At 44.3% G+C, this 10996-nt stretch overlaps 1 pseudogene; it reads left to right on the forward strand.

Moving 5' to 3' along the window:
* Positions 1–526: 526 nt before the first annotated feature.
* LOC124657708 lies at positions 527–8941 on the forward strand (annotated as a pseudogene).
* Positions 8942–10996: the final 2055 nt, after the last annotated feature.

Genomic DNA, 10996 nt, shown 5'->3' on the forward strand with positions numbered 1-10996 from the left:
TTGGCTCCAATATCAATTGTTCTTTCTTTCCATGCGGAGTCGGTTCTAGAGTGTTACTTTACGGGTTTTTTTAGCATCGAGGGTACTAATCCAGCGGTGGCATTTATGTATGGGCGGGCCGGGCCGACACATTATTTTCTTTTCTTTTGATTGACCGACACATTCCATTCTTTGGGCCATATGCATATATAGAAAAGTAACCAGTATATATAACGGCCCATCTCGAGTTTAGCGTCGCTGGTCCTGGAACCCTGTCATGGGCCGGTCCGCTCGTCCAAGCGTCAAACCCGGTCATGCTTGTTGCGTTTCCACCTTCCCCGCGGACGGGACCCACCACCACCGTGTTCGGCAGCGGCCACTCCGCCATTCCTGTTTGTTCCTTCCTGGTGGTGGGCTTCGGCCTACGCGTCCCGTCGGCGTCCGTGCCGATCCCACTCACTCTCCCCCCAAATCCCCCACCACCTCCCTCCCCGCCCGGCATTACTCCACCACCGCCCCACCGACGCATCGGCAGCCAGCGCATGGCATGGCCGCCCTCCCGGCCACCGCCGCCTGCGCCTCCGCCTGCGCCGCCCCCGCGGCGGGGATCCTCAACTACGCCGCCATCCACGCCTGCCTCCTCCACAGTGACCGCCGCCTCTCGCTCCCCATCCTCACCCTCCTCCTCCTCGCCCACTTCCGCTTCCTCGCCGCCGCCGCGGGCGCCCACTTCTCCCCGGCCGTCTCGCGCCTCGCGTCCCGCCTCCGCCTCTCGCCCTCCATGGCCGCCGTCACGCTCCTCGCGCTCGGCAACGGCGCCCCGGACGCCTTCGCGTCCGCGGCCGCGCTCCGCGGCGAGGGCGGGCTCCCGCGGGCCGGCCTCGCCGCCATCCTCTCCGCGGGCGCCTTCGTGTCCGCGTTCGTCGTCGGCGCCGTCGCCCTCATCGCGGCGCCCTTCGCCGTCCCGCCCGCCTCCTTCGCGCGCGACGTCTTCTTCTACCTCGTCGCCGCCTCCGCGCTCTTCTGCGTCTACCTCAGCGCCGAGATTTTCCTCTGGCAGGCCGTGGGCCTCGTCCTCTTCTACGTCTTCTTCGTCGGGCTCGTCTTCTACATGGACTTGGGCGCCGCCGGGAAGCTCGTCAGCTCCGCCGAGCTCGAGATGGGCCGCGCCGCCATGGATTTGCCTGTCTCCGTGGACCATGGGAAGCAACGCACTGCCACTATTTGGACGGTGCTAACCAAGGTATTTTCACCAAACTATGCTCAGTTTATTCTTCTTCTTTTTTTTTGGTCTTTTCGAGTATGTCCTCAAATCTGTGTTGACTGGGACAGCATTGCAGCAATTCTAGGTCATTTGTCTCTCTTTGGTTCTAGTGTCTCTTCAACTAGAAAATGCTCATTTCAACTAGTTAAGTTGTTTGTTTATTTGCAACTCTCGTCAGTGTGTTGACGTTGTCCTTTTCATGGATTAGCGGATTACCTAGAGACCTGAATCAAACTCTCGTCAGTATGTTTGCTCTGACTTCGAGACCTGAATCAAATGCGAGAAACAACGTATGAAATGCTTGGGACAAATTTGAGTGCTATGCCTTGTACTTTTGCAGAATAATACTAATCGTTAGTTCTCAGAAGACTGAATAGTAGGTACTCAGAAAGGCATTTAATCTTCTAACTTGCCAGAAAAGGTATTTTATATATGTAGAATGTTGCTTTTCTATTTTAATTTTTGAAATATATTTGGACAGCAAGTCAAGCGCATGTAGTCCCTTACATTAGAGGTTGCTGTGTGACGATTATCTTCAGATACTCACTTTCTTCAATCCTCCCTTAGGTGCTTAGCAATTTGCTAACAAGGTCAAAACATTGTGTACATAAAGAACATACTTGTAATACGGTACGAATCCAAGCACAATATTGGCTGCAGCTACAATTAATGAAATATCCAACCAACCCCTCCAGGCTGTTTGATTCAGTTGTAACTATGCCAATTCAAACTACTGCATAGTGCCATTGCTATGTTCAGCGATGACATAAATTCAATGGTAACCCAGTGTACAGATTATTTCTCCATGTTGATGCTCTGAAACCATGACTGGTGAGGATTTTCTCATTCTGCAAAGTCATGCTGTCGTTGATATCACTGTCATGGGAGACAGCAAATGCCTTTCTAAGTACCTACCTCTGTTAAGTTGTTGGTTTGTTTATTTGCAGCTCTCGTTAGTGGGTTGACTTTATCCTTCTGATGGATTACCTCAAACGTGTGCTCTGAACTTAGAGAGCTGATCAAACACAAGAAACGAACTATGAAACTCTTTGGACAAATTTCAGTGTTTTTTCTTATACTTCCGCAAAGTATCAAATTGTTAGCTCTTAGAACAATGCATGTTGCTACCTCTGTTCGGAAATATAAGGCCCTGTTCGGCAGGGGAGTATATTTGGGTTTTGGGGTGTCTTAACCCACAGGTTTTGGGTTGTTCCACCCGGTCCACCAAAAACACTTCAATCCACTTCCTCCTTAATTCCCTTTTCAATTTTACTCTTCGGCAAGCACAGGGATAAGACACTAGTTTTGTGCCAATAAAACTCCAATTTTTATACCAGATTTTCAATGCCTTTTCTATTACAATATCCGTGCATGGTTGATGCATTACAATAACACAGTAGCTCATGCATTAGAATAACATGAAATAACTCTAAAACCAGACTGCAATATCCTAAAATTTGTCGATGCAATAAGTACAGGAGGATTACTGATGCATTACAATAACTTATAAGGCAAGTCGTATCGGTCTAAACCAGACTACAATAATTCTGCCACAACCCTCAACATTGAACATGAAGTGCAAACATAATTTAGCTAACTACTCCGACACACCGACACAATTTGCGAAGACATCAAATTCATTGTAGTTACTGCCTGCCTGAGATCATGGTCTTGTACCATACCGTGCCAGCGGCCTCAACCTCCTAAAATAAAAAAAGTAGATAGTTAAAAAAATGTTTTCATTTATAGGGAGGAACACACTATACACTAAATTTCTACTTGTATTGCCTACTTGTTCTATGGAAGAGTACCAGGTTGTACATACAAATTTAAGCATATCTACAGAGAAGAAGTAACAAATCTATTACTAGGTATCCCTTTAAATATGGTATCCCTGTACCTCTGAAGCAAAACAAATCTATCTTTGTAGCCAGTAAATAGAAACTGAGACGCAAATATCTTGGGAAGAATTAGAAATTAGGTAGCATTGCTCGCGATTTGGCACCAGAATTAAGGAATTCAGTGCCAATTTTCGAACACGCACTTCTGATGACAACTTCAATAGCTAGCAGCGGGAGAAGATAGGTAACATTAGATTGTTGTTCAGTAATTTGAACTACTGAAAACCTAAACTATTGCACACAGCTTGAACTAAACGGGTACAACAATGATGAGCAGAGGTTCACTAAACCTGACTTGAATTTTTGGAGACAGCCAAACAGGCAATAGCTATCAATTCTAGATTCCAGTTTAGAGGAAATTAAGCATTGCCACCAATCCAATAACTCTGAAGATATTGAACAGGCCAAGTTAGTTATTTCTTAGAACATAAGGTAATAATTGTAGTCAGTTGAACTGCTTTTGCATTCGTCTTTCGATGTTCATGTACGAGCCTTGATGATGGCAATCAACCAGAGAGTTTACAGCCTATAGTTCCAATTTAAAAAAATTACTACACAGGGTATCAAAAAAAGCAGAGAAAGAAAGCTAACTAGTTGTGTATGAGGAGCCTCGTGTCCAAGATAGAGCTGAGTTCTGGACTCTGTTAAAAAGAATCAAACTCAATTCTAATGACCCCTGGCTCATGCTGGGACATTTCAACAAGGCTATGTTCAAGCATGAGCATTTTTCTGCCACTAGAAGAAGTGTATCTCAGATGGAAAATGTCAGATAGACAAAGACTGCAATCTTCACGACCTTGTAATCTTAAGAATATGCCTCTACTTACTGTTCTAATAATGCACAATTGTCTTAGTTTTAGTTCCCAGACAGACTCACGTTTCCATCTGTATCCCCAGATCTTAACCCAGTGTGAATTGACACATCCTATGCACCAGTGTGAAGTACATACCTTACATTTCATAGCAAATCTATCTTACTGTCCCCACATATTCATGTTTTTTTACCAAAACAAAACAAAAATCTCAATTTCTTTGCTGCTAAGCAACAGACCCAAACAGGGAAAAAATTGCATCTGTCCAGACGCGAAACCGTGCTGCTGCCAAGGACAAAACATGAACGGAGAAATAAGACACGAGAACAGCGAATGTAAAACAAATTTCTTCTTAACCCTAGGTGAAAAACGGATCTCATAGGATATGACTTACAGGATAAAACTCCAGCTCGGCCGGAGAAGATGGACGACAGAGCGATCTTGGGCGGATACGGAGCGATCTTGGCCGGTGATCTTGGGCAGCGATCTTGGGCGGCGACGGAGCGATCTTGGGCGGCGATCTTGGGCGGCGACGGAGAGATCTTGGGCGGCGACGGAGCGATCTTGGACGGCGACGGAGCGATGTTGGCCGGAGACGACGCGAGAAGAGGAGACGGCGCGGGGAGAGGCGGCGGCGCGAGGGGAGGTGCAGGAGGCGGCGCGAGGGAAGGTGCGGGCGTTTGCTCGCTCGCTCGAGAAACGCGAGTGAGGGCGAGCGTTTCTAATCCCCTCGAACCCGACGTGGTCTGAGGTGTTTCTGGCGGGTCAAACGGGCCAAAACCGTCCGAAACCGGCCTACCGAACAGCCCGGACGGGGTTTCCAGTGGATTGAAATTGGGCCGGGTAAGACACCCCAAAACCCAAAAATACTCCCCTGCCGAACAGGGCCTAAGGTGTTTTGGCAGGCTAACATACGTAGGTAGTTAGAATCACATTTAGTGTTCTAACTGGCCAGAAAAGGTACTACTATTTCGTATTTTAGGATGTCACATTCTATTTCAGCTTTTGAAATAACATATAGACAGCAGGTCAAGAAAGTCAAGCGTATGTAGTTCCTTACATCAGAGGTTTCTGAGTGACGGTGATCATCACATACTCACTTTCTTCGATCGTCCTTAGGTGCTTAGTGATTTGGTAATAAGGTCAAAACGTTGTGTTCGTACATAAAGAACATACTTGCAGAACAGTACGAATCCAAGCACCTAAATTTTCCGAATATTGGCTACAACTACAATTGACAAAATATCTAATCAACCCCTCCAGGCTGTTTGATTCTGTCTAATTCATAGTTATAGTTGTAGAGAATTCCCTTTTTGACCCTAGAAAAGTTTTTCTTCCCTATTTGACATTTGGTCTAGTTTTTGTTGCCTCACATGACACTCTAGTTCATTTTGAGCACTAATGGTGTTAATTTGGTACATGAAAAGACGCTTTCTCCCTTGATGCGGCTTGTGACTAAAATTTATGAATAATTCTGTGATCTAGTATTTTTTTGGTTCGTGCATGTATTTTAAATGCTTCTTATTTGCCCTCTAATTTTCTGCCCCAAAAAAAATTATTTCTTATGTGCATGGCTAGTTGGCTAGCAGGCTAGTCATTATTTTTCACTCACTTGTGAAAATCCTTTGAAAACATTGTATTGGTGCATAATGGCCTAGATGACACGCACGCTGGTCTGGAACACCGGGTACTGCCGGTACGGGCTCACGACAAACTTGTCGTCGCGGAACCACCGCTCCGGCCGGAACCCTGCGCAGTCGGGGCCCCACACGGACTTCATCTAGTAAAGGCGTAGGCGAGGTAGGTGAAAACACGTGCTTCGTCACTGCCGTGCAGTCCCATGGCGAACTTGGAGTCTTCAAGTGCGAACTGCACCGGAAGAGACGCATGCTCTCGTACTACACGGAAGAAGGTGGCCAGCGCTGAGGCTGTTAGAAACGCAATCATGTCCAACACCGGCGGTAAGGCCTCACATGTGCTGTTCCGTCGTATACGAGTAGAATACACGTGTTTGTCCGAGGAGGATACATAATGCATCACCGAGTCGGTTTTTAGCTGGATAGTTACATATACATGTAGTGTAGTCATTTTATACAGAAAACACCGCGTAGGAGACGTACATGTTGCAATCCATCAGTTCCGCATGCGTTGTGTTGTGTGCAGCTACTAGCAGTAGCAGATCCATCAAGCTGCTAGCTTGGCTATTGTACGTGCGTATCTCGGCAGATAGTTTGGTACATGTGCATCTCTCCGGGTATTTTGGTCCAACCGAAAATAGACTCATGGAGCTATGTAACGGAACTTACGATAGTGTGATATAGGCCAAAAAGGTTAGACCAAGTGTCATGTAGGGAAGAAAAACATTTTCAGGGCCAAATAAGGAATCATATTTGTAAGTAGTGTCAAATAAGGAATTCTCTCCCACGAGTATATTAGCAATTTTGTTCCAATTGTTGCGTGGATATATTAGCTGTTTGGTTTGGTGTTTGTTGAGCATAAGTTGGTAGTGTCTCAACATCTTTGTTGATTAGATGGAACAATCAGAAACAAAGGGAAACATTACTACTCCCTCCGTCAAAAACAGCTTGCCAAAACGTCTTATATTGTGGGATGGAGGGAGTAGAAGTTAGACCATATCATTGTAGGTGAATTACATTAATCCTCCTTTCTCCATTGCCGTGATCCACAGTTCCATACATGTAACCGATTTTTCTCTATCATCAATTGCCGAGGATTTTCTAGGCATGGATACGATCTTAGTCTAGAACTTGAGAAAAGACTTACTTACCAAACAGTTTGCTAGTTAACACAGCTTTAGCAATTCTAGATTATCCTTGCTCAACTGGGCAACGGATCTGGTTAGATACAGTATGAACTGATTGGATGTACATAGACCATACTGATCTATAATATTTATTGAAAGGATTAGATGGTTCAATCGATTTCTCGAAACTAGATGATAGCATAAACATCACAAAGTATAAGATGAATCTCGACGGAAAACACCAAGTGGTAACTACCAAGGTCTGCTACTACACAAAACTGTTTCGGTTGTGCTTGGCGAGCCACTAGCAGATGAAGTCATTTCTTTTCCTGGCGGTTAATTTGAGTTAGAACACCATATAACTGCAGGAGGGAAAAACCTAGTTCTTGACTTAGCAATATTAAAGCCGTCTCATACAGGCATTGCCCACCTTACAATAATGTAGAACAGGCGGATGACGCCATTTTTCCATGAACTATTGGCTAAAGACTGCATCTGTTGCAGCTTTTTTACAATTCAACTGTTAATGCATACTCAAGTGTTGTGTACTGCGAGTTTTGGTACACAATCACTACTTGAAGATTCATTGTTGTTCCCATTTCTTCATCTTAACATTCCATGTCATGCGCAACATTCACACATTATGTTTGACATCTCATTTCATAACCTTGCACAGTTCCATTATCTTGAACACTAGTATAGTTTTAACAATTCTGGAAATTCCTTCCATTTTAACTATGTCAATTCAAACTACTGCAAAGTGCAATTGATATGTTCAATGATGACATAAATGCAATAATATTCTTGTGTACAGATTATTTCTCTGTTGTTTCTTAAAACCATGACTAGTGACTAGTGACACCATTGTTGATACCATTGCCATGTCTACCACAAGGTTCTTAAATTTTGCTGTGTCATGTGAGACAGTAAATATGTTACAATGTTTTGGTATAGGTTCCCTGTGAATCGTAAAATTATAGCAGATTGAAGATCTTCGCTGTACACAATTTTGTATCACTCGTTCTGAGATATTCACGATAAGGTAATTAATTATGAAATCTATGGCAATTGTTCCCATTGTAAAACAATGCTTAAGTTGGTCACCGTCAGGCATCAGCTATGCTATTTTTTTTAAGAATGCATTTGTTGATTTATCTAAGATATTTTATCATTTGATCAGCAATAGACCTAATTCGTCCATCAGATTTCATGATTGTGCAATTTTATATTGTAAGGAATCCATGTCTTCTTGTTGCAACTTTGAAGTACTCATTGCAACCGCACTCAGTTCCTCGTTTACTAAAAGAAACTGTAATCCTCCTAACATTTGATCTTCATGGTACTGATGGTTATCAACCTCTGGCAGGTAACAAGAGTTTGGGATTGGCCTGTGACATTTCTTCTGAAGCTCACGATACCATCAACACTTCCTTCTGAGTGGAACAGATTTTATGTCTGTGCAAACATCTGTTTGTGTCCTCTCATACTGTTATATTCCTTTAGTTCATTCATTCCATTGGATAGCCGAATAGTGTTTCTTTTCCCTCAAATCCGCTTTCCCCTCTGGTCTGTTGTGCTTCTGGTTAGCTTTTGTTTGGCTCTATCCCACTTCCGTTTTGAGAAAGAAACACCAGAAAGAGAAAACATTGCGAGTACCCTCATATCGTTTGTAATGAGTGTCTTCTGGATCTCAACCATGGCTGGAGAGCTCCTGAACTGCCTGGCAGCAATTGGAGTCATTATGGATCTCCCTCCGGCTATTCTTGGCATGACAGTTTTGGCATGGGGAAATTCTATCGGTGATCTTGTTGCTGACGTTGCATTGGCCAAGAATGGCCAACCTACGATCGCCATCGCTGGCTGCTTTGCTGGCCCAATGTTCAACATGCTTGTTGGATTAGGAACGGCCCTAGTGATGCAAACAGCAAGAGTGTATCCAAAAGCCTTTGTACTTGAATTCCATGTTGGAATTGTTGTTGCATTTGTATTTCTTCTTCTGAGCTTGATGGGAACCCTTTTGTGGTCACCTGGGCCAGATTTAGGGTACCAAGATTCTGGGGCTACTGCCTTATGGGGCTGTATGTATTGTTTACCATAGTGAGTATCGCCATTGCGAGCTCCTCGGGATGATAATCTTCTATATAAATAGCAGCTCATAGGTTGTGTATACTGTAATTGTTTGACAGTTATGGTTGGTACAAAGCAAGGGTACCATTTGAAATGACAAGGCCCATATTGACATGTTAAACTGTCATGATATATGTGATTGAAATTTGTTCATCAAGGGCTAGGCCATGTAATATTGACACATATTGGCAGCTGAAGCATGAAACATTTGACGTTCTTCATTACCTACATGAATGTCACATGGTTCAGATCTGGGGCTATTTCACATGACTATACAATTTTGTTGTGATTTATGTCATGTGATAGGTATTGAAAGCCCCCGTTCCATATAATCTGGATTGTGACATCAAACTATCTAGTCCAGTTGGCTGAATTGTCATGACAAGGCAACACAAGACACTTCTGAGTTTTCTTCACACAGAGAGTCCAAGACACGGATGAAACAGTTTCAACAACTCCTGTTTCTTTTATGAAATCATTGGAACCTTAACTGTTGACCTCGATCGATCCTGAACGCAGCACTAGTCCTTGTCTCAAACGTGTGGGCTTGCGGTTTTTGCTGAGCTAGAGAGCATTTTGCTCTTTGCTGTTTTTTTTCTCTACTACTCTTTTTTTTTTTTTTTTTGGAGAGCCGGAGAGGCATAGCTAGCAATTAGAGTGGCAACACCACAACACACACAGGCCTCCTCGGACCCCTAGGCCGCTCACTCCAACTACCTAAGCCTACTCTCTCCGGCCTCCCACTCCCTCCAAGCTGTTTTTTCTCTACTACTCGTTCTAGTAGGACCAATAACCAATTGCCATTGCATGATTGCATCAAAGAAAAAAAATCCGAGAATTGCAGAAGAGTTTAGTTGAAATATGTCTGTGTTCTTCATTTTTCATGAATAAGCTAAACTTTTAGGTGAGCTGGTTGTTGCATGGAAGTCGACATGGTGTCAGCAACGAGTTACCGAGTTCAGGACAAAGCTGCTCGGACTGCGAACCGACTGGTGCAAGCAGGCTCCAGTTTAATACAAGGAATGGGCATACAAGTACTACAACAAATGATAGTGGCCCTAAAAGACCAAAATCCTTCCGTTTTGAGAATTTTTGGATCAAGATGCCGGGTTTCATGGAGGTCGTAAATGAAGCGTGGAATGAAGGTATCAATCATGTGGAACCTTGTCAACGGCTATTCCACAAGCTCAAGAAAACGGGGAAAAAGTTGAGATGTTGGAGCAAAAGCCTTTTCTCCAAAGCAAAAGTGGAGCTTCATATGGCCTTGGAAGTTATTCTATGTTTGGATATGGCGCAAGAAAATAGAGTTCTTAGCGACGAGGAGAGAGATCTTAGAGGAAGATTAAAGAGAAGAGTCATTGGACTCGCGGCTCTTGAAAGAACAAGGAAGAGACAAGCTTCAAGAATAACCATCCTAAAGGAGGGGGATGCAAACACAAGATTTTTCCACCTTCGCGTCAATGCCCGAAGACGGAAAAACCACATCCTCCGCCTCAAGCACAACAATGGTTGGGTCACGGAGCATGACCAAAAAAGGAGTATCATCCAAAATCACTTCAAAAAGATTATCAAGAGAGGTCCTCCCCGCACAAAAAACTTCAATTGGGCAACAATTCCAACTCCTCTTTGCGACCTCTCCGGTCTTAGCGAGCCTTTTACGGAAGAAGAGGTCAAAGCCGCGGTTGACAACACCGCTTGTGATAAGGCGCCGGGACCAGACGGCTTCTCCGGCGCGTTCTTCAAGAAGTGTTGGAACACTATCAAGATGGATATCATGGCGGTTATAAACCAATTCTCCAACCTTCACACCAATAACCTCCATTGGCTCAACTCCGCCAATATTGCCCTCATTCCAAAAAAGAGGGGGCCGAGGAAGTGACGGATTTTCGCCCCATTAGTCTCATTCATGCGATTGCCAAGTTGATCTCCAAGATGATGGCCGCTAGGCTTGCGCCGCATATGAACAACCTTGTCTCCAAAGCTCAAAGTGCTTTCATAAAGAAGAGAAGCATCCATGACAATTTCTTGTATGTGCGGAATTTGGCTAGGAAATTGCACAAGACAAAGACGCCAACTCTCCTCTTCAAGCTTGATATCAAGAAAGCCTTTGACTCGGTTAGATGGGACTACTTGATGGACATGCTTCAAC

Source organism: Lolium rigidum, chromosome 5 (assembly GCF_022539505.1).
Source record: "Lolium rigidum isolate FL_2022 chromosome 5, APGP_CSIRO_Lrig_0.1, whole genome shotgun sequence".
Lineage (NCBI taxonomy): Eukaryota > Viridiplantae > Streptophyta > Magnoliopsida > Poales > Poaceae > Lolium > Lolium rigidum.